The sequence below is a fragment of the Myotis nattereri genome (genome assembly GCF_964212035.1).
Source record: "Myotis nattereri genome assembly, chromosome: 1".
Taxonomy (NCBI): Eukaryota; Metazoa; Chordata; class Mammalia; order Chiroptera; family Vespertilionidae; genus Myotis; species Myotis nattereri.
In genome coordinates, this window is record NC_138075.1 from 19,621,493 (window position 1) to 19,646,844 (window position 25,352).

The 25,352-nt window shown below is 39.4% G+C and overlaps 1 protein-coding gene and 2 pseudogenes across 12 annotated transcripts in view; 1 reads left to right on the forward strand and 2 right to left on the reverse strand.

Moving 5' to 3' along the window:
* Nucleotides 1–25,352, reverse strand: part of NRXN3 (neurexin 3) — a gene marked incomplete at its 5' end in the record, with an annotated part of 1,486,708 nt that overhangs the window by 341,450 nt on the left and 1,119,906 nt on the right. The window lies entirely within an intron of this gene.
* Nucleotides 18,219–18,903, reverse strand: LOC308526647 (heterogeneous nuclear ribonucleoprotein H-like; annotated as a pseudogene). Its single transcript has one exon. The product of its transcript is annotated as a heterogeneous nuclear ribonucleoprotein H-like (transcript).
* On the forward strand, nt 19,029–19,535 carry LOC308513640 (heterogeneous nuclear ribonucleoprotein H2-like; annotated as a pseudogene). The gene has a single exon. The product of its transcript is annotated as a heterogeneous nuclear ribonucleoprotein H2-like (transcript).

Here is a 25,352-nt window from a genome sequence, read left to right on the forward strand (position 1 = left end):
TCACAGAACTCTTTCCTCAGAACCCCCGAATATTATAATCATATATGTATTTAAAAATTGCTATATAGTCCTGTGTATTTACACCTTATATTTTTAAGTATCAGAATGGTTTTATCCAAACATACCCCTAACGCAATTTCAATATACCAACCAGATGAAAGAAGAATGAGAAGAGTGAGCCCCAACTTCTGGTCTGTCCTCCCTCTTCACCATCACTCTCATCACTAAATCCAGGGTCTCAGAGAACACATTTTAGAACCACTGATCCAGTCTAATATGCTTTTTTCTAAAAAAGGAAACTGAGGCTCAGAGAAAAAGGTGATTGATTGATTGATTGTGAGAATCAGAGAATGGTGTTATAGAGAGGATATTAGTCCTGGAAGCAGATTTAGTCCAAACTCTCTTTGTGGTTAACCACTTGACTTTAGTAAGTCCCTCACTGGCCTCTGTTCCTTTATTTTTATCACTGTCGGGTAATAATGGTTGCCCTCCAATGGCCTCTCCATCTGTAATATTTTAGAAGTCTGCTACTTTTTCTAACCCTTAACTTCAATCAAAGTAGACTTTATAACATGAAACATTCAAGTGCTTTTGAAGTAGAGTTGGCTGACTTCAGTTGGTGAGGCAGCTTTGTTGACAAATGTCATGAGGTCAATGTATATTGTCATAACATTGACAAAGAGGAAGATGTACTGGTGATCTCATTTATTCAGTGGAATAATGAAAACAGAAAGAGATCTTCATCACAGAGTACTCCACATGAATCTCTTTTTCATAATACAGGCAGTGGGCACTGGGAAGATCCAATGGGAGGCATAACTCTGAGGATTTTAATCTAAATATAATCAAAGAAATATATCCAGGTATTGCTCCAAACAGAAAAGCATCAGCAGACATATAAACTATCTATCAACTGTTATTAGCGTCAGATTTCCCAGATCTCCCCAGATGCTCTGCTCACCTAATTTTAAATATATAGTTCCATAGGCCTATTGAAACCTTTGATTCAGTAGGCTTGGGGCATATTTTTTTCAAGTGCCACAATTGATACCAATGTTCAGGCAAGTATGGGAAACACTATTATTTGAAACCCTATCTCTTACTACTTATGACAAGAGACCAATATAAATCAAGAATCTGTCATGTTGCTAATCAAAGTGATAGTGATTGCCAGCAGGTGCAGGAAAACTGCCAATGTCTCTATCTCAGATATACTAAAAGAAGTTCCCTTTGTAATTGAGGCTCATATGTGGCTCATATTTAGTTCTAGAATATATGTATTTTTAATCTCTTCTCTGCCATTTGACTGCATATGATTGACCTCACTGCAACCTACGGAGGAGGAAGATTTAGAAGCAAGTCAGAATGACAGGGAAATGGCCCAATTATACTGAGCCTTAATGTTATCTCAGCAAAGTAGATATAGGCAGCATGCTAAACCACAAAGGGAAGTGGGAGGCACTGGGAGAATGTTGTTAGGTGAGAAGGATGAAAGGACAGCAATTATTCTAATCATCTATGGAGCGGGTGCAGCAATGCTCCCTATAATTGCTGAGTGAAGCATGAAGTCAGTAATTTAACTGGCCTTTAAAAAATATTTTTTGGGGGAATGGAAACTAATTTTACTTTTTATCTGTTGGCCTAGTGAAAAGTATTAATCACTCCCCCATTAGACAACAGCCATCCCAATCTGTTTCAGCATCCCTCGCTCAAGATGAAAGACAGATTTTACCAGAGGCAAATAAACAGGTTCAACCGGTATATGTTTTATTTGGATTTGTGGTCATTAGCATCTGTATTAATTCTCTGTGTGTTTTTTTCCTCCTTTTTCTCCAGATGTGTTGTCTGTTAAAAGTAGGATTTAGGGTAAATGGCCATAAGAGAAATCCGTCTCTGAAAACTTAAAGATAAATATTTATAAGCTAAGTTTTCTTTCCAGTAAGCTGAAACAGGGGACACTTTCTTTGAGTTCTCAAAACAATGTGCCCATAACTCTAGCTACATAGCCTCTATTTAGAAAACACTTTGTGCATTGCACTAATTGTTTATTTACTTGATTCTCCATCCAACACACAAACACACACACTTAGTTAAAATAACTAACAGAATACAGAATAGAGGAAGCCTATAGAGAAATGCCTAATAAGTGAAAAATGATGAATGAATGAATGAATGAATGAATGAATGAGTGAATCAACCAATCAATCAAATGGCATTACCTTGTTCCTAGAAGCAACCAGTTCTTTTGATATCTATGCCCTAGATTACAGAAACTGATATAATAGAAGATAGGTTAAGAAAATTGCACAGGTCTTCATCTCTAATCTCCATACACATGTCACACAAAATTTCACTCTTTTAATTCTGTATTCCTTCATTCAGTGACTATTAAACATCTACTGTGAGCCAGATGCTGTTCTGGGCATGATGTCAGAGCAGTGTTTTAGACAGCCCCATTCGCTCCCTTCCAGTGCCTTCATTTCAGGGAAAGGCAGACAGTGAACACGAAAACAGGTGAACTAGATAATTACAGACTAGTATTGGAAATGAAGAGTCATGGGATAGAGCCGTGATCGGCAAACTGCACCTCGCGAGCCACATGCGGCGCTTTGGCCCCTTGAGTGTGGATCTTCCACAAAATACCACGTGCAGGCGCGCATGTACAGTGCGATTGAAACTTCGTGGCCCATGCGCAGAAGTAGGTATTTTGTGGAAGAGCCACACTGAAGGGGCCAAAGAGCCGCATGTGGCTCGTGAGCCATGGTTTGCCGAGCCGCAGTTTGCCAACCACTGGGATAGAGTGATTGGTGGGGAGGGTGAGGGGAGTTTTCTAAGTTAGGATGATCAGAAAGGTCAGTCTTAGGAGTGATATATTAGTGGAAATTTAAATGATGAGAGCCATCCATGGTGCTGAGGGGAGAAGTCTTGGGACAAGGGGGAAGCCCGAAGCTGAAATAAGCTGGGCATATTTGATCAACAGTCCAGAGTTTGGTGGTTTGGTGGCAGAGGAAAAGGTTTTAGCGGGAATGAGCAGTCAGAGCCTATAATCTCTCTCTCTCTCTCTCTCTCTCTCTCTCTCTCTCTCTCTCTCTCTCTCTCTCTCTCTCTCTCTCCTCTCCTTTCCAGAAATCCAAAAAAGCATATCCACAGGTGAGGATTTTTTAAAAAGGAAGAAATATCAGTTAAACTAATTTGAATTCTACTTGGAGTCAGTCACCCAGCCTATCCAGTACATATATTTACTAACATAGTTTTAGTCCTAATTCTAACTCATTCCAAAATCAACATTTGGATTAAGGGACATTGCTCATTAGACCCATCAATCTAACACAGTGTAATTAGAGCAGAGGCTGTTTTATCCAGTGTTCTGTAATTGGAGTTTCCTATTCACTAACACTTTCCCCAATTCCCACAATGATCGCTGATGGTCATAATGACAGGCCTGAGGTGCTGCAAAGTCCTTCCCAATAACCAAGAACAGTTACACTGTGTTCTGTCTAGCTAAGGGCATCTCACATCTGTGAAAATATGCAGTCCCTGGTTGTTATCCATGGGAAATCAGGTTTCTTAGAGCATGGCACCCTTTGATCAGATCAGGTAACTTTACTGTACTAGAGAACCTGGGTGACAGAGCTCATCCATGTTCACACGTGTATTAGGTCAAAATCTGGTCTTTAAGGGGAAGAATAACCCAGTGTTTTCCTTCCTTTTCTCTTTTCAGTAGAAAATGCTGTAAATTAGCCTACAATAAAAGCACTCCTCCTCCAAGATCAGTAGATCATGGAGACTGTTACAAGGGTAACAAAAGGCCAGCATTGCTCATTGCTTCCCCTCAAGCATTTTAAATCTCAGTGTATAGTTCATCTCTTTCATTCCAGTGTTTGACTAATTGATGAAGATGACACCTTTTAAAGACAAAATGACTACTATCAACCCTGATGACTGTGTTTATGGCTCTTCTCTTTGGTACATACCAATTTAATTTGCGGTAGAGATGAAATAACACTGCCATTGTAAAGGTCTTTATAAATTATCTTAATTATCAAAAACACTGTTATTCTGAATAGGAAAGCTTTTGGAAGAGAACTCTGAATCACTGGCTATGCAACTTTGAGCAATTTTTCTTATCAACTGGGTGTTTCAATTTTCTCATGTGTAGAATGGAATTAATAATAAATCCTACTTCACAAGGTTGTAAGGATTAAATGTAAAATGCCTGATATGTAATAAGCACTCAATAAATCTTAGCTATTATTCACATAATTTGTCCTTGACTTATATACTATAAAGGAGCGCTGGGTATGGGGAAGTTCCCTTATATTAATTATATACTTATAGTTCTGGATTGCCAGAGGTGGAGTTTTCTAAAACAAAACAAAACAAAAAACCAATAAAACAAGAAAGTGGTGGCCCTTACTGGTTTGTCTCAGTGGATAAAGCATCAGCCTTTGGACTGAAGGGTCCTGGGTTTGATTCCACTCAAGGGCACATGCCTTTGCAGGCTCAATCCCCAGTGTGGAATGTGCAGGAGGCAGCCAATCAATGATTCTCTCTCATCACTGATGTTTCTATCTCTCTTTCCCTCTCCTTCTCTAAAATCAATAAAAATATATTTTAAAAAAGATAAATAAATAAGAAAGTGTGGCCAGCTGCAGTGTCATCATCTGCCCACTCTCCTGCTCTGAGGGCCTGAATTCAGAACCCTGACTCAGCATGCCATTCTTGTTCCCACAGGACAAGTTAAGTGAAGTGTTCCTTTCAACTTGTTTCTCTTTGAACAGGAGGTGGTGCATCTATTTCTTTAGTGGGAGAAATCTCAGTTGATTGGTAACAAAGCAGAAAGTCAATGTCTAGGCCAGCTTTGGCAGCTCCAGTACCCTCTATATCCTGGTCCTTAGCATGCTCCTTGGCCACTGTATTGGTTTGCAGAACCTCAGAGCATTGGGCCCAAGGTGGCAGGATGTCATAGAGAAAAAGTGAGGCACAGCTTCTTCTGAAAGTTCTTTGTGGTAACGACTGAAATAAACAATGCTGGTGTGGAAATGAGGATTTAAGATTAACAGTTTGCTCAAAAGTCCCCAAACCCACTTTGTCCCCTATGAGTTTTAACAGAAAGGCCCGGAACACTTTCCAGTGAGCCTTTAAGGGGGTAACAGCTGTATAATTATTCTCTTTTCCAGGACTCTCTGTCTTCCATACCTATATTATTTGGTTAAGAGGAAGGACAGATACCCATGAACCATCCAAAATGTTTATGACCAACAGAAACCCTTCCCATAAACCTATAAACCATTTCCTACTGTCAGGACCCACCCAGGCTGCATGGTGAGGCTCGCCAGCCTTCCTTGTTCCAGCCCCGCCCTCAAACAAATTCACTGTCATTGGTCAGATTTGCATTTCACATTCTACAAAATCCTTTCTGATGCCTCATCTCATCTGATCCTTAATGTGGCTTCTTAAAAAGCATAGAGCAGGTATCAGTATCTCTGTATTACAGAATACAAAGAACCCCATCTAGTCAAGATAGTAAAGCAGGCATTCTGATGCAGAATTGTTCTACTACCCTACATTGACTTCCTTCACTTGCCTAATGTCATACAACCACAGTGAAGATTCAAATTCAAGCAGTCTCCAGCGTCTGTGTTCTCAACCATCACTTTATACCATGTCCCAACAATGTATGGGAAGGTAGTTTTTCAAAGCTAGAAGAGTGCTTTGATATATTTGAGTGTAATACATGTACCAAAAGGTGATCACATTGGTACACTTACAATTGTGTGTAATGGAAAAATATTCAACATATAAATTAGAATGAATAGCCAAGAACATAACTGGTGCCTAACTTCAGTGGAAGAAGGAAAGATAGGAAGATGGAATTGATATGACAAATATACTTTTATATCATTCTTTCAGCTAAAAGTATTTGTGGACTGTCACCATTTCGAGGAGACTAAAGAGTCATGAAGACTAAATAAAATGTGACATCCTATATTGGATTCTGGTACCTTAAAAAAGTTAACTGAAAAACCAGGAAAATCTTAGTTGATTCTACAGTTAAAAGTATTGTACAGATGTGAATTTCTTAGTTTCAATAAATTTACCATGACTTTGTAATATGTTAACATTAGCGGAGGCCAGATTAAGGGTATAAAAGAACTCTCTATACAATCTTTGCAACTTCTGTAAATCTAAAATGATTTTAAAATAAAAAGTTAAAAATATTTGTAGGGAAAGTGTATTTCAGACTACATTTGCATACAGTCCCTTCACAAAGCTCCAACTTCAATCCCTGCTTTTTTTAAATAGTTGACTCTTTTCTAAGATTACCCTTCTTGGTCACTGCATAGACGATCCATCTTAATGATGTTCTCCTACCTTCCTTCATACAAATTCTCTAAGAAAGATGGCTTTGGAGGATGATCATGTTTGATGAAATTGAAAAGCACTTCTCCCTTCTGTTGCTCTCAATATACAACCAGTTTTCAAGTTTCTGGAAGATTACTTGCAATTTTAACAGAACAGAAATAGTTTCCCCAGAGTTCCTGATCTATAATTGTAGCTATTTATCAGATGCCAAGCATCAAGTATACATTTAATACATATTTGCTCAGTTTGCAATTAATATACACGTTTGGAGCATTTGTTCAAAAATATTTATTAAGCACCTACTATGTGTATAAGAATGGACAGGTTTAGGATTCAGTCTTTAAGGAGTTTGGTATAGTAGAAAGAACTTGATAAAAAAATAAACAATTATGCCACTTAGACATTGTCCCTGGTATGACTAGCTTTTACCATTCAATGTAAACCAGAAATTTTCTTTTTTAATTACTATAGGACTTGTAAAAATTTTTGTTCAAACACAATGCTAACACTCACCTTATAATGTCAAGGTTAGTAAAGATATACTCCTGTCTAACCAAATTCCATTGCAGATTTCAAGTAATGAAGAGGCTCTGAGTTTACATCCTAAATTATCTTCCAATATATCATTCATAGATGGCATATCTGTATTTTACAGCCCGAGAGAGCATGTTAGACCACAGTTCGAGTATAATCCACACTCATTCATTCCATAATGGAATGTACTTCAGGCTTCATTTTGTAAACTAACTTTAGGACAACTTCAAGCACTGCTTTTTTTAAAAAAAATATTTTATCCTTTTCTATCTACACAGCTATACTAGGAGGCATACTTCATTTGCACAAAATGTTTTTGGATGCTTGCCAAATAGAAGATTTCAGCATGCATCTCTCAAGGAGACATTGTCACCACAACAGCTCTGTCTACTTCAGTAGGTGTTGTTCTGGGATAAAGTCCTCCTGTAACTCTCTAAATCCATTAGGAATGTATAGCTTTCAAGCTTTCAGATTCTATTCTCTTGCCCTGCATTGTTTGTTGTGCTCATTAATTACCTTTTTGTGGAAGAAAAAAAGAAATCTCTCTCAATTTCCCTAAAGCCCCAGCCCTTTCTTAGGATTCACCAAGAAAAGCAATTATCTTTTTGTGCAGTATTGATCTGTCTGGACATTGCCTCCCAGTGGATCATCCATTTAGTTCTGGAATTTAAAAATCCTCACAATGCCAACCTCTGTGTCACCACCTGAATTAATGTCCACTCCTCATCTGCTGGCACTCACCATTGGTCAAGTTTACCATCACACTGAGCTGTCCCACACTGGCATTTCACTCATGGAGAAAAGTCCTTTGGTGTTCATGTTGTGAATGTTTTTTGGCATTTCTTCACTTGGCACCATTTAAGACCTTAAGCACTTATTAGCCAACAAATCTCCAAAATGGAAAGTGTGCTCTTTGTGAAGAAACACATGATATTATTCAGTGAAGCCTGATAGAATTTACTATGTCATAGTACTTTCCACGTATGATTAATAAAAATGTGTCCAGAGTACCTAGCCACATGAAGCCAGATATAATATTCTGAGACTTTACATAATTCACTATGTAACAGTATTGATTCTTTGAAAGTTTCATTGGTAAGTATATCCCAGAAAAAATATACATTAGTATTAAAAATGAATATCTTGCAAAATCACTTAGAAAAGAGGACAGCATTAGAGAACAGAGACCTATTGACAAATTCAAAATTAAAAAAAAATTCTTGACTTACTAATGCATAAAATTATGTTAGAGTGATTTTTCTAACTGACCAACTCTTTTTCTCAATATTAATATTAACTCAACATTAATATGCAACTGCAATTTTAATGGATTCTTTTGAGCTTGGGGGCACAGGAACTCAAGAGCTGAGGATTCTGGATATTCTTCCTGAGTTGACCAAACCAGTTTAACAGCAGCAAAAAAAAAGTGGTATCATCCCAATGTGGGCTCTCTAGTTCAGGTGTAATAGTTGGTCTTGGTCATTACAATAGCCAGTTGGTTATGTCTATCAGATAATTTCTAATCCTGAAATAGAGGCATCCATAATCCTAAAATGATATAAAAATGGCAAAAGTTTATTAGAAGCAATATTTAAATAGGATAAGATTCTTATTGCCCAAAGATACTCCCTCCCTGAATTTACTATTTACTGAGGAGAAATATTATCCTGCCCGAATTACTTAGAAAATCCCAGGAAGGAGAAAGAACCAAGGCTGTAGCTCTAGGCATACTGTATTTAAACCTTGCATCAGCTGTTTGTAAGTGGCAGCAACTTTGGCAACTCAACCTCTTTGAATTTTGGCTCCTCAACTGGGAACTGAAGATAGTAGTTTCTACTTTTTTTTTGACCATTGAGGAGATTACAGGGAAAAACAAAAAAAAAGGAGACAAATGCACTCTCATTTACACACCCTTGCATTCAGTGATGCTTTATAAATAGCAAGACTTTTTATAAGGTAATAGCCACTCCCTTTGAAGGATGTTTTGATTCTTATTAAGTATCTGAATTGGGTTTGTACCTCACTATGGGCTTTCTCATGAAACGGAAATTAAGAGACATTTGAAGGTGTGTCTAATTGCTTCTGGTAAAAGATCTTCTTCCCTCCTGGGTCAACTCTCACATACACTTTACTTGGAGCAAAGGTGCATGTTTGTGATTAGCTACATTAATTATGTGAAGAGTAATAAAAAGGAAATCCTAAAAGGGCTTTAGAGAAAGGGAACTCTAAATGAGGTCCTCTATATTTATTCTTGGTCAATCCTTTGAGTAAAATGAGCCATGGGTCTGTGATAGGTGGTTCAATACCAATAGAGATGCTAAATCACCTGGCCCACCTGTGAAAACTCCACAAATAAATTTTCCTTCCCGGCCAGGAGAGAGGTGTGGCTTGAGACGTAGATGATTAGATGGATGTACCATTGGCACCAATTCAGGTGCAAAGAAATCACATTACCTGGGGTTCAGAAATTCATATCCTCTATCCATTCCAGAACACAAGGCCATGAGCAGATAGAAAAGCAAGAGTGGAGGAAGGTGAGGCATAAACAGCACTATACCTGAAGACAAGCCTCTGAAAGGAAAGTGTGTACACACCTATGAGAATATTATTTAATCCAACAGGTAGACAGGCCAACACAACCCAACTTCTCAATCAGGCGCTCTTGTTCAGAGAACTCCTTTCTTTATTCAATACTACTGGCCAGCCAATGCCCTTGGTGACATTTTGTCATGACCTCTTTTGGAAAGGCCACTACAACAAGTTCCATTTTTTCTCTGGAGCATGGAGCCTGCCTCTTTCATGGAACAGAGCTGCCAGCCCAAGGTGCTGGGCCTGGCTTATGATAAGTGACATATCTCTAATTATCGCATCACCCAGACATCATCACCTGTCCTCCCAGGTATGAAGCCTCATTAATAAGCCCTGGGGAAGGGTGGTGGCATCTCAGGCCTGTCATATGATCTGCTCTCTGATGCGGAGTTCCCATAATCAGCACTAGCATGCCCTCTCATGTGTCACAGCTCTCATTGTTTGTCACCGGATAGCAATACATAACTAGAGAGCAAGCCCCTTATCATTTCATAACACTCCCTGATGCCGAAAGCTGGAGAAAACAGAAACACTGCAAGGGGTGGATAGCTAGTTATGTGAGGCAGCTATCAAGGTGGTAGCTCAGGCTCACACACCACTGGGTGTTCAGAGGGAAGAACAGAGACCCCAATAACCCTCCTGCTGCCATCTCCCAGGCTGGGTGGAATTGGACAGGAGCCCCTGTGCACAGAGAGGAGATGGCTTAGGCCAGTGGTCGGCAAACTCATTAGTCAACAGAGCCAAATATCAACAGTACTTCTTCAAAATAGACTCGCCCAGGCCAAAAACCAACTTCTGTGCATGGGCGACGAAGTTTCAAATGCACTGTATGCACACCAACACGTGGTATTTTGTGGAAAAGCCACATTCAAGGGGCCAAAGAGGCACACATGGCTGGTGAGCTGCAGTTTGCCAACCACGGGTTTAGGGGAATGAGAAGAAAATGAAAATGATGGTGTCTGTGTTCCTGGTCGGCTAAATGGGTTTTGACTCCTTGTGTTCATCTTAAAAGTAAATGTAGTTTGATATGGGACTCTAGGCTAGGTGTCTGTCCTGGAATTCAGGACTGATTCTGGCCATAAGTACAAACATGATTGTCAACATATGTGTCTATAAACTGGGAAGGAAAATGATTTTTCCTGTTTAGAATGAGGGCAATTTTATGGAGCAAAGTGCTTGCAGGAAGAATTATTAATAAAATGTTGACAGTAATAACAGCAACACTTAAAGGAGCCTTAGGATAGGCCAGGCAGTGTGCTGAGGGCTTTACAGGTATGGTCTCATTTAATGCTCACATCAACCCATATGAAACTTTATCATCCTCAATTTCAGTAGATGAGGCATAGGGAAGTTATGTAACTTGCCTAAAGTCACAGAGCTATGAAGTGACACTGTGAAGTAAGAGAGTCAGGATTTGAACACAGAAAGTCCGGTTCCAGCCCCTGTGCCCTTGTAAAGAGGTTGCTATTGAATGAGAAGCTTTGAACTTGAAGTTGGAGAAAAACAGAGAACCTGCGAAGAGGGCTCAACAGAAGGGAGCTTGAAAGAACAGAGGTCACTTAGGCAAATAGTACTTCACCATTAAAAAAACCTGGCAACTCCCCTCTCTCCATCATCCAGGAGCTCAGCCCCCCTTTCCTCAACTCCAACTGAAACAGAACAACTGGTCTTTTCGTTATGCATCACAGTCTGAAAACTATGGGGCTTGCCTTCTAACCCAGGCTTTCTCATTAACCTAATCTGTGACCATAACTAGGTAAGTCTCTGGCTCCTATCTTCAACTCTAAAATGAGTATTTGAAGGACAAATTCTCCTAAATGCCCTCAAGCACTTAACTGTTCTTCCTGGGTTTCTTACTGGGAACAGAAGCTCGCTCTGGCTCTGCGGTGATGCACCAGAGCTGTGGTCTCCAAAGGAGGGGTAGACCTCTTCAGGGGTGCCACGGTGGGTTCACTGGGGTTATGGGGAAAATGCTGAAACATCTACTCTTTTAAAAATTCATTCTGATGTTTCTGAGTGTTTTATAATGTAAACAACATATTAGCATGTGTATACTCTACATAATAAATAAATATATGTTTATTTATAAGTGCTGTATGGTTTATTTTTTTCTAGTATGTGTGGACATTCAAAAATATTTGGAGACCATGGCAGCAGAGAGATTACTGGGGCCTCTGCTCTTTGCAGTGTACCCCAGAAGCTGTATCCAATTTGCCACATGGATAAAATTCTTCCAATGCCATTGGGCATGGACTGGAACTAAAAGCTAGTACCAAGGTGGTTCATGTTGCAATTTGATTTTTTTTTCTTCCTCAGATTAAATGCCTTATAATTTCTTTTAATTTTAAACCACAGAGACAGGGATAATATTATTTATAATGATAGCATTAATATTAGTATTGGCTTAATCACTTCTGTGCTATGGGGTAGGGGAGGTCTTCTAATTACACAACCTTATTTGAAGCCTGTATTTTTAAAGAATATCTTACTCTAAAGGGTAGTTGCAGGTATCTAATGGAAGCAAAATGTTTTCAGAAAAATCTTCACTTCCCCTTAAGCTTCCAGGATTAGTCTAACAGTATGTTAAAATAGATGGCCTTGTCCAGGTAGCTCAATTAGTTAGAGCATTGACCCAATACACCAAGGTGGTAGGTTCAATGACCAGTCAGGGTATATAAAAGAATCAACCAGTTGGCTGGGTGTTGTCCCATGCACCAAAAGGTTGCCAATTGGATTCCAGGTCCAGGTTGCTGGCTCAATGCCTAGTAGGGGGCATGCCAGAGATAGACGATGGATGTTTCACTCTCACATCCATGTCTCTCTCCCTTTCTCCTCTCTTCCCCTTTCTAAAAATTCAATATAAAAATCTTGCTAAAAATAATCAACCAATGAATGCATAAATAAGTGGAACAACAAATCCATGCTTCTCTCTTTCTCCCTTCCTCTCTCTCAAATCAATAAATAAACAAACAAAATATATGGAAACCTTGACAGTGTGCCCTATTAGATTTTCTTTACTATTTTTGTCTATTTTCCTAACTCACAAAATATATTTAGTTCAATTGTGAGGTAGTCCTCTCCCCTCATTTCCCTCTCTAAAATCAGATACTCACAGATACTTGGGATGTGCGCTACTCTGACCTCTCTAGTTTGGGAAGAATATTGCAATATGAGAGAAGCTAGAAAGATAGGCTAAAAAAAAAGTGCTACAAAGGCTACAAGATAAAACATGAGAAGAGGTAGAGAGAGCTAATTTTATAAGTCGGGCAAAGCAGTGACTCCAGGATACTAGATCACAATCTTTAAGTACCTTTGAGGTAACAATATAATTGAAGGGAAAGAATTATATTCATAGTCACAGAAGATGATATGACTGGAAGCAATGGCCCAAAGCAATGGGAGAAAAGCTTTGGTGAAACTGTCAGTAGGTGGAGAAAGAAACTCCTGACTATCTGAGGAATGGAACAGGCAAAGCAATCCCCAGAGGAGGCATCTGAAACATTTTGGTACAGACAGCCCAAAGCCCTTGAATAAGAAACAGAGATTAACAACTGTGTTCTTCAATAACGTGTCACCTTTCACTCTTGTCAGAAATTGGATCTCTCAGCAACACCCTGAAAGGCAGCCCCTAAGATAAGGCTACGTAATCAGAGATGTGTGTGAAGGCTCTTACTGAGAGGAGAAAAGAATAGTCAAGAAAACTCTGACACACCAATACTGTACAATTATGAACTAAAATACAGGCAAAACATGTTATTTTATGCATATTCTATGTAATGTCATATCTTACCCAAGTTGTCTCAGAGAAATTATAAAACCTTCAATTATACCTTACCATTCTGTGTTCAATACAAAGTTTGAGCATCAGTAAGTTCAACCATTGAGTTAATATCATTAAATGTGTTATGCCATCTAACAAATTAGATGCATGAAATATACAAATATGTGAGCCCGAAATACTTCTGAGTAGGCAAACATATACCCTTAGGACAGTAATGTGAAAATCAACTTCTAAGCTCTTCTAAACTAAGTGTTAAAAATAGTTGTGTCTGAAAATGTTTGAGGGCACGTTTATATATAATAGGTGAAGCTACATCCCCAAACTGTTAACTTACCTTCTGTGTGAGAGGAGACACATAATCAGATATCTTCAGGGTGGGTCAGGCCGAGAGATGAATGGAGAAACTGGATGATATATGTGACAGAGAGTGTGGGTGGAGAGGATGACTGGAGAGGGTATGTCCATAAAAGGGCACCTGCTGCCCAACTGACCTCCAGTTGACCCATGCCACATGGGAACACTGGCCCAATGTAGCTGAACCTACCAACTTTTTGAGAGAAACTGGAAATCTCAGCTTGTATATAAAAATATGAATTTTAAAATATATTTGTGCATTAGGTGAAGCCCGGGGGACACTGGCAGAGCACATTCTCCAATTTGCTTACACTGACAGTGTGGAAAAGGAGGGATGCCCCATTCTCTGAGATTAGGAACCAGGAATGGCATAATTGAAACAAGTGGAAAAGTGGGCTTGTTTGTGCAGTATCAACAAACTTTGGGGAAAACGAAGAAAATACTTTATTTTTGCTCTTTTGTCCAATGAATCCAGAAAGGAAGGAGGTACTGGAGCAAGCAATAGTTCCATTTTAATGTCCCCATAGGGCTTTTCTGTATATACTTGGAAATGTTAGTGTGCAGACCTGGTTTATGAACAGTCAGGAGGTCACAGTGGCTCTGGCCTCATTGGTAGTCATCAGAAAAAGCAGAAAGTCCCTTTAAGAGAGAAGCACATCTTCAACTACCCTAAAGACAGAAGTGGACAGAATGGTGAGTTCTTGGGGACATCCACACGACTTAGTGATAGTGTGTTTCCAGAGGATCTGTGTGAAAAGCAGCGGCTAAGTTTTTAAAATCTACTGTAGCAGTTTTAGGTCAAAGTTGACAAGATGGCTTTGGTGGGTTAGCAGTAGAGTTTGAGTTCATAGAACAGTGTTGCTCTGCTTAGGCCTTTTAAACACACACACACACACACACACACACACACACACACACACACACACTTCCTACTGTGTGGCATTCACTATTCCAGGTGAATCCTTTAATCTGTTCTCGACAGCAGAGAAATATCCCAGTGCTCTGTCCACCTCATGTCAGGTGCAACCAAATATACAGAATCCGGCACGAAGTCTCGCTATTCTGCAATACTGGTTGCTCTCTTCAAGAGGCACCTGAGAGCTCAGTCTGCATGCCTCAAAGAGAAATTTGGCACTCCTGCTAGGATTTGGGTTCATATCATAGGGAACTCTTTTGTTAATGTACTATTCAAACCGAACACTCACTTTTAACAAAGAAGAGATTTGTGGAAATGCAGGGGAAACCTTATTGTTCCATCTACATTCTTTCATGTTGAATATATAAAGTGAGAGTTCTGTTCTCTTTATCAAAAATTATAGTAACTTATAAGGGGAGAACTCAGGGTAAGTTCCCAGTTCCTAAAGGGGATCTGTTATGATATGTTGCATATGCAATTTTGAATGACACCATTCAATTGCTCTTTGGAGAATCATTGCAAGATAATGTTCTTTGAATCTCTGTAAAGACATTGCTCAAATAAAAGATGGAGATTTAGAGAAGAGAAAAAGACTCCTATGGTTTTCCGCAGAGCTGACATACCATGTCTGCATTTCAGCCCCATGTCTGCATGTGTTTAACACACACACACACACACACACACACACACACACACACAGCTTGAAGGAGGAAGTGCACACTCTGTTTTGCAGTGTATGGGTGATAATCAAAGTGAAGCATGTGCTTCCATTCTGTTTCCTGTAGCATTCAGTTAAGAGAAGGGAACATTTAATTTGTACTGATACTGTCACCCACTGGGGTGATCTTATAATAATTAGGTTTGGGGGAAGAAGGTCTAGGTCACTATATAGACATGACACTGTAAGAAGGCTTGAAAAGTATACCCAAAATAACCCGAAATAATGTGGTCTATCTCCCAGGGAGGACGTTTCTCATTGGGTCCATGTTTATTTATTTATTTCCATTAGTGCTATGTGGATGTGTCTATCAATCTGCTATCTATGAAATATAGACGGAGGTTATGAAGGAACCTTGCACAATTACAAAATGAAACAATAGGAATGGCCACAGTCATTTTTAAAAAAGGAACAGAAATACAAGCTGCTTCACCCAAAGTGACACTCCAAGGAGTGATGTGCAGTCTCTGAGGACATACACCAGATAAAAACATCATTTAAGGACCATAGCAGTTAATGGGATCTGGTAACTGAGCCATCCACATTTTGTCTCTGGTCTGCCATTTACTTGGCTGCTAACCCTCCTGTTGAAAACTACAATCACTTTAGCATCCCTTAGGCCCTCATTTCTAGGTCTCCAACCACAATCACCTAGGCATCAAAAGCTTTGCTGGGTGGTAGGCATACCTGTATTATTATGAACGGACTCATCTTAACTTTGTAGGTCTCCCAATGGTAACAAGGCTCATTCATGTACATTTTCTCATCTAATCTTCACCATAATACTCTGAAGTTGGCAGCGTATTATCTATAGGGTGCCCCCCCAAAAATGCATACATACACTTTGGTAGTGTTAATTTTCAAAATTGAGCAATTAGCTGTTAAATTCTGTAAACATTTTGGAGAGGACACCTTGTATATCTCTACCATTTACATAAAATAACTGCTAGTTGGTGGTAGAGCTAGGACTAGACCCTGAGTCTTCTGGCTCTGAGTTAGTAAGGCCCATGCCAACTACAAAGGGAAGAAATGCAGAAAGAGTGATGAGAAGATTATAAGCTAGAATAAATACCAGTGAAGACAAAGAACACATCCCAATAAACTCATTTCAGATAAAAGAGGTATGGCTAAAAGACATAAGGGGGTAAAAATCTCTGGAACTACTTGTATCTGAAAACCTCTCTTAATCCCTTTGATTCTGTAGAACTTTACTATGTAGGGTTCCCTGACCCTCTAACCTTTTCTTTTGAACTTTCTTCCTTTTCCTTTATCATTTTGTAAAGCATATATATATATATATATATATATATATATATATATATATCCCAAATTCCTACTCACTTATCTCCCTGGAGATCTTAGCAATCCTCAGAGCTTCTACTGTATTGACAGGCTGAAAAATTTCAAATTCCTATGTCTATCCTGTATCTCTCATCGAGTTCACTGCACATCTCCAATTGGAAATCTCTACATATTGACTCCTGGATGCCTTATATTTTGCATCACCAAAGTAAAACTCTCACCTTATCCTAAAATACATTTTTTAAAAATATGTCTCGATTTTATTGTTGCTGATAATGAAATCATAACCTTCTCATTCTAGGCATTCCTTACTTCTCTACTTATCCATTCAGTCAGCTGGCAACCAACACCTATTGATTCTGTCTCTGAAATGTCCTTTTGTTTCATCTTCTTTAGCTTCCTATTATCATCATCCTTTAATAAGTCCTTAAAATGTGTTTTTTGGTTTTACCTGGACCACTTACACCCTATCCTGTTATCTATTTTCCTTGAACCCGGTGAAAAACATTTCAACATACCCAAAATACTCTTCCTAAAAATCAAGCTTTGGGCATTTCATCTTCTGCTCAAAACCTTTCAATATCCGGTGGCTTTCAGAAGAAATCTATCAGTTTGGTGTTCAAGTCCTCTCTACAGGCTAAAAGTACCTGAGAAGAAATAAAATAAACAAACCTAAAATCATAACTATCATTAGTTTTGCATCTACTGTGAACCAGATACTCATTAAGCATTTTCACATGCATCATTCTTCACACAGACTTGCAAGGTTGCATTATTATCACGATGTCCAATTTACAGAGCAGTCAGATAATGCATCCAAGGTTATGGAGCTGGTTGGGGGAAGAGCTAGATTTTGAATCACAGACCACTTGGTTCTAAAACATATGCTCTTTCTCCTATTCCATACTACCTGCCTTTTCCATCAAGCCATTTATTCTGGTCAAAGAGAACACATCACCAAATTGAGAACACAGCCTGTGGTTTCTTCCTTTGAGGTTATCCTCAAGCTGATAACTTCACCTGGCATATTCTTTCTTCCAGTTACAGAGTCTAAATCTAACCAACCCTGTCTATGAACATTTCTCTAATCTCTACAAACAATAATATTCTTACCTTCCTTGGTACATAACTGATGCTGCCTTAAAACTAAGTCTCAGGTACAATTTGGATTCTCTTCCTTTATATGAAACTTCTTAACACATCCAAATAGATTACTGTTTCATAAATATGTGTTGAATTAAAATGATCACCACTACACTTTCTACTCTAATACCTACATTAGGAGTATGAAAGTAATTAAAAGTCAGAACCAAAGTTGAAGGCCTGCTCAGCAGTTTATTAGAAGTGCTATCTTGGGGAAATTCTTCAGTCTCATTAAATATTAGTTGCCTCGTTTACTAAGTGAGGATATTAAGAGCGACTCACAATACTGAGTTGTTGTGAGCTCATAATAAGGTAATGTAAACAAAGTTCTCATGCAGTATCTCATACCTGTACTTTGTCTATTAGTATTAGTGGGAAGTGATAATAATGGTAGCAATGTAATGGTCTCTAAAGATACAGTCCAACCTAACTGTAGGAAATAATCATCTGTGCCATTAAATTACCTGCCATTTTATAGAAAACAGGGTAAAAAAAATAAACTGAATTAAAAGAGGTTAACTGAGGTCTCTACCAAATCTATCTGACCCAAAACCATAGCCATCATTTTAGTCATTATAATCATCGTAGCCTCCATAAACTCCACCATAAATTCCACCCCTCATCCTTTCAAAGCCAGCTCCCCTGCCAATGCTTTTATACCCTCCACCAGCCCCAGGTCTGTCATGGAGACCTGGCTGCTGCATGGCCATAAGCTTTCGTGGTGGGCCATCGTGTGTTCTGACTTCTGCTTGACTGCTCTTAAAAATTTCAATATACCTGTGCCTATTCTTTCCTTGTGTTTCTTTAGAGCCTTTTCAGCTATTTTCTGTGAAGCAAACTGCACGAAGGCCTCCCCCGTACTCCTCCCCTGGAAGTCCACCGGCAATGTTATCTCATTTGGCATGATTTCCAACCCTGTGAAGAACTGAACAATTTCTTCCTTGCTACATCCAAAGGGGAGTCTTCTAAGCCGTACAAAGTCATCATTGGTCGTGTCAGGACTATTTAGACCAGTATGCTTCAACACCCAATCCATTTCAATGTTGTTTGACCTGAATACTTTAACATATCTGCGTCCCATAGTTTGTCTTTTTTCAGGGACAATTTGACTTCATCTTCTGATTCAAGTTCAACAAAAGCCTTGCCACTCAGTCTGCTTTCTCTGGTATAGATGAAACATATACCTTGAGCCCCATTTTGGATTTTTCAGTCAGAAAAACAAACAAAGAAACAAACAAACAAAAAGCCAGAAAAGAAAAAACAAAAAACTCTGCACTTAGTCTGCCGAGCAAGACCAAGGAGACCTCAATTACTGTTTTTTAGAAATGTCTGACCACATATATGGGGATGGTGTCTCTACTTTCCAGAGCACAACTGGACACTGGACACATGCGGGGATTACTTTACAGAGCTGCTGAGAATGGCATTTATAATTTTTTTCACCTCTCAACCCTGTGAGAGTACACATTGAAATTGGTCCTGATGGCAGAGGAACTGGTGAAACAGATATCGAGTTTGCAACTCATGAAGATGCTGTGGCAGCTATGTCAAAAGACAAAGCAAATATGCAACACAGATATGTAGAACTTTTTTTGAATTCTACAGCAGGAGCAAGTGGTGGTGCTTATGAACACAGATACGTAGAACTTTCTTTGAATTCTACAGCAGGAGCAAGCAGTGGTGCTTATGCAAACCAGTACAGTTATGGTGGCCCAACCAGCCAGCAGCTGAGTGGTGGTTATGGAGGTGGCTATGGTGGCTAGAACAGCATGAGTGGATATGAGCAAGTTTTACAGGAAAACTCCAGTGATTTGCAATCAAATATTGCATAGGCAGCCAAAGAGCAGTGAACAGCAGCTACTACAATAGTGTATGCTGTGCATCTGTGGGAGTGAAGGGAATGGGAGGGATGTCTAGCATAACTAGTATGAGTGGTGGGTGAGGAATGTAATTGATCCTTATCATTGAATCTTGGTCAACATTATTTTAAAGAAGAAAAAAAAAGTAACAATTTTTGCAATACCAACTTGTGATTTATGCTTACTCTAAGTGGAAATCAGGATTGAATTAAAGACTTAAAGGTTCATTATTTTTGAACACAAATATTCATCTAGGATGTAACAATTAATTTGAGTAAACTATAACTGTTAAACAATTTTTAGCTTTTCTCAAGTTAGTTCTATTGTAGGATGTAGTTAAACAGTAAGTATATTTAGGTTAAAGAAGTTGAAATACCTTAAATGTTGCTCTTACACCACATCATATTGAACACTGTTTGTGGAAGCATCTTGAAAAACATGCTTTTTTGTAAAACTCAATATAGGAGCTGTGTCTACAATTAAAAGTGAAATATTTGGCATGTTTATTAATTCTAGTTCCATTTAATAACTTCCAAGGTATGTAAGTTTAAGCTTTTTTTTAATTAATGGGGAAATTTTGAGATGCAATACCAATACTTTGGGATTCTGGTCTTGGTGTTTGTATGAAATTCCGAGTCCTTGATTTAAATCTTTAATTGTATTGTGATTTCCTTTTAGGTGTATTGCGCTAAGTGAAACTTGTCAAATAAATTTTTCTTTAAAAAAATAAAATAGCCCTGGCTGGTTTGGCTCGTTGGGTGGAGCGTCGGCCTGTGGACTGGGGGGTCCCGGGTTTGATTCTGGTCAAGCGCATGTGCCTTGATTGCGGGCACATCCCCAGTGGGGGCTGTGCGGGAGGCAGCTGATCAATGTTTCTCTCTCACCGATGTTCCTGACTCTCTGTACCTCTCTCTTCCTCTCTGTGGAAAAATCAATAAAATATATTTTTAAAAAATAATAAAATAAAATAAAAGAGGTTAACTGAGGAATCAAGAATAGAATGTGAGACTTAATTGTCAATCATCTCCTCTTATCCTGAGTATAAATTGACTTTTGGATGAAGGTTAGCTGGGTCCATCAATAGGGCTTCTCTAAGTGTCTTTAAATGATTGCAGGCTCCAAAGTTGTCATCTCAGGCTGCAAAATGACAAGTCTGGCTGTTGGTACTATCTTTGAAGCTAATACAGGTGTACAGTTTCCTCTGCCATCTATCCAGGAAACACTAACAAGATAAAACAGCAGCAGTGACAGCATCGGGACTTAAGCATATGATGCTACAGGGTGGGCAGCTAATGAATTCCCCCATCAATACAGTGAGCTTCCGTTCCTTATGAATGCAGCCAGGGATTTAAAATCCATCATCCACAGTTTCCAGGAGTCAATAAGTTATTTCTTGCCCTGTTACACTGAACAATACCCCAAGAGTAATGACTAGTAACAGTGTGAGTGGTGGGTCAATGAGATAATTCATCCCACCAATGGTGTTAAGGTAGGTTTGTCATTAAGTCACATGAGCCACAGTGCTCACCTGATGTGCCTGGAGTTTGCCTTGTTCACTGCACATTAGATTCCTATTTTTAAAAAGCCTCTGCAATTCTGCACTATCAGCTATTGCCTACCTGTCCTCATCTAGGATACCATGAGACTGGCTTTGCTTATACATTGTAGCATCCTAATTCCTCCTAGAATTTTATATTGCTTACTAGATGCCCTGTGCACAATATTCATGCACCGGGGTGGGGGTGAGGAGTGACCCTCAGCCAAGCCTGCACCCTCTCGCAATTCGGTACCCCACAGGGGATGTCTAACTGTGGATCAGGCCTAAATTGGCAGTCAGACATCCCTCTTGCAATCTGGGACAGCTGACTCCTAACCAATTGACCAATTGCCTGCCTGCCTGACAGATCACCCCTAACCACTCTACCTGTCTGCTTCATCAGCCCTAACCACTCCTCAGCCTGACTGATTGTCCCTAACCACTCTGCATGCCTGCCTGATCACTCCTAACTGCCTCTGCCTTGCCCCCCGCTGCCGAGGCTTCATCTGGACAGACATCTGGAAGGACGTCTGGGAGGACGTCCGGAATGACGTTCGGAAGATAGTTTGGCTGTCTGGTCTAGTTAGCATATTACACTTTTATTATTATAGATGTTAAAATCTCAGAGATCTGCTCAGAGTTTATTCATTATTTAGGAAAATAAAATGTATTGTTGTTTTTTTTTTACTTTTAAAAAATGTTAACTGAAGAAAAGTACCAATAACATAAAGTGATTCATGATTGCAAGCTCACTATAGGCCAAGTGTTATACAAGAGTTTTTTATACATCATCTCATAATGTATAATAAAAACCTAACTTATTTCAATTACTGTTTTTTTCCAGTCTGTTAGTTCTAGGTAAACCAAGGTCAATCACAGTATCCCCAAAATGCAGCACCTTGCCTGGCCCATAAAAAACACTCAATTTCATTATACTGGACTAGAGGCCCAGTGAACAAAATTTGTGCACAGGGTGGGGAGGGTCCCCTCAGCCCAGCCTACACCCTCTCCAATCCAGGACCCCTCAGCATGCTTGTTCAGTCATTTGGTGGTCCCTCACTAATCCCCCTGCCAGCCTTGTTGCTCTACTTAACCTGTTCTGTCATCCATTCAGTTGTCTTGGATGTGACAGCCCCTGGCCCTTTATATATATATATATATATATATATATATATATATATATATATATATATATATATCACTCATAACTTAAATTCTTTTAATCCTAATTTTTCTAAATTTATTTTCTATATGAATTGAGAATTCTCAAGCATGACTATCATAAATTAATAGTTAAAGTGTCACTGGTGTAAGTGATAAATGACAGAGATATAGCCATTTGTCCTCTGCTTCTCCTGAGTCTCTACCAGCCATAACATACTTTCTACACACGTTGTCAACTTGGTTTTTATGATGGCATTATTGTATATTTCATCTTCTCACTGAAATTATCTTTCTGATTTTAAGAAATCAAAAATCTATGAAATGGTTTTATTTGTATATGTGCTTTTAGGTTCCCAGTTAACTTGGTGGTAGCAGCTACTCATCTTCACTCAATCTGGCTGTACCCACATTAAGATCTTGGTTCTAGCAATGACTCTTCAGGGCTCTGGTAATCCTCACGTATAGGGCCAAGCCATGGGCGCTTCATCTGGAGCCCACAGTGGGGCTCTAACCCCTCTCAGACCAAGCCTGCCCAGAGAGGTGTGCTCTGCTGCTGCTGCTTCTTCTTATTGTTTGTTCTTTCCCTTCTTCTCCTTCTCTTCTCTACTCTCTTCCTCCTCTCTCTCCTCTACGCCCTGCTCTCTTTCCTCTTCCCCTTTGCCTTCTTCTTTTGGAAAGCTGGTATTTTTCCATTTTCCATGGCTCATACCATTGAAGAAGGAACTCCAGGGAATAGTGGATTACACTTTTCCCACTGAGTAGAGAGTCCTTTGCAACATTATACCCAAGGGCAACAGAGGCGCAATGCATCACCTTGTGACACTGTATAGGGATATAATGTCCTACAATGAGAGACCAGGAAGCTGCAGAAGTCCACTTATTCTATTGCCCTAACCAGGCCTCTCTTAGAAGGAAATGGTCCTCCACTATGTGCTAAAAGGACACTCCAAAAGTCTCAATTGTGGGTCTGATTGATTCAGAAAAAAATGCTTTTGGTCAGATAAAATAGGAATTTGTTTACAGAAACAGTGCCCACAGACATTTTAAAAATACTCAAAATGAGATTCTGCTTTTAACTTTAAAACATATTCTTTCTTTCATTATTTCTTTTTCTCTGATGAAGTCATCACCTTCTGGATTTCATCAAGCAAATTACCTCTCAACATATGTGCAGTCCTTTGCTGCTAATAAACAACTTCTATATTCTTTATTTCATTTGAACCTCCAGAAAGCCATGTAACATAAACTTTTGGGGGCTCATTTAAAAGAAGGGGAGAGGTATCTTACTCGAAGCCAAATAGCTAACTGGTTACTGACAGAAATGAGACTCAATCCAAATCTTTCCATTTAAAATTAAGTACATTTTCCCACTATAGCACATTGCCTCTCAAAACCAAGTGTGGAATAAAAGTAAACAGAGTTAGATAGAAATATCTTGGGAATAATAGAGACCTGAGAAACACACCAAGCCCCATGCAGGCAGCTGCCTTGGGTCCAGTTTTAACAAGCAGTATCTTCATGGAATCCTCATTTCCACTGCCTTCTCCTACCTTCGCCTCCAACTCTGCTGGGACTGAGGGCTAAGCTGGGAGCTGCAGATGGAATCCCCAGCAGGCCCTCTCTGCAGAAGGGCCGAGTGATCTGGAAAAGCTCCTAAGCCCAGAAAACTCAAAGAGGTGTTTTCACTGAGAACAAAATACGGGAAAGAGACACAGAGCCAACATGCAGTGTGCAGCACATGGTGGAAAAAGGAAATTGTGTCTGTTGGTCACCTTTGTGGTTTTCCTGTCCTTTCCCTCTTTATTTGCTTCACTAACCTCAGAAATACCAACATTCCTCTTTATTCTTCCACATAAACCTCAAAATCCAGTCCCTGAATCAAACCCAGTCTGTCCCTGGCCAAACGGAGAGCTGAATCTAAGCTACCAGCCACCTCAGCTCACCGAGGAGGAATCCCACAGGTGGTGATGGTTCCCTATAAATAGTCTCCACAGAGATGGCCCAATGAAGCTTCCAGGACAACTATTTACAGATGCAACAGATGTGACAAACAGACCATTTATCATTTTCAACTCTGCTCCCCTTGTTCTCCAGGAGGCTCTTCAAATGCTATAAATTATGGAAAAACAATATTATGCCAAACAAACTTAATACATTTCTGATTTCCCTGAACATGACCTTGAGAGGATACTACTAGCCTTTTTGGGGGGAGTGAGTGCAGTTTTGGAAGGAGAACACTTTGCCATTATGAAAGGGTGGTCAGGCTGGACAGCATCCTTGGTGTCCTCCTACCTTGTTTTATGTAAGTATCTACATTGTAATTCCAAAGGGAAACCATTGGGGAAAGTTAGAGATTCTGATCAAACAAAACAGGTGCACTGACCCATAAATTGTCACTCTTCTGAAAGGCTCATAATTTAAAAAATGAATTCAAGAGGATTTACTCTAAATTACACACAGGGAGAAAGAAATTAATAGGGTTTCATTTTTACACTCCGCAGTAACTATACATAAAAGAGCTAATGATGTCCAGTTCTCCTCGACCTTCTCTTCTGTAAGTGGTGAAGGGAGGTTGTTGAGAGATTCATGACAGTGATTGCAGATGCTTCATGGTAATCCTTCCTTTGGTCCTATTCAACTTTCTCCCTATTGTATGAATGAAAGTGAGTTTAACATGACACACCCCATAGCAGCCGTGGGCAAACTACGGCCCGCGGGCCGGATCCAGCCCGTTTGAAATGAATAAAAATAATAATAATAAAAAAGACCGTACCCTTTAATGTAATGATGTTTACTTTGAATTTATATTAGTTTACACAAACACTCCATCCATGCTTTTGTTCCGGCCCTCCGGTGCAGTTTAAGAACCTATTGTGGCCCTCGAGTCAAAAAGTTTGCCCACCCCTGCCATAGAGCCTCGATAGGAGTCAGTGGGTAGATGTCACTTGCAAGTAATAGCAGCTGCTCTCCAAATAATGAGCTGGTTAATTTAACAACAATAGATTTCAATGCAGAAAACTTATATTTGAAGTACAAATATTTTTAAAATACCATCCCTCTGCTTTAAGGTACCCTCCTCCCTCCCACAT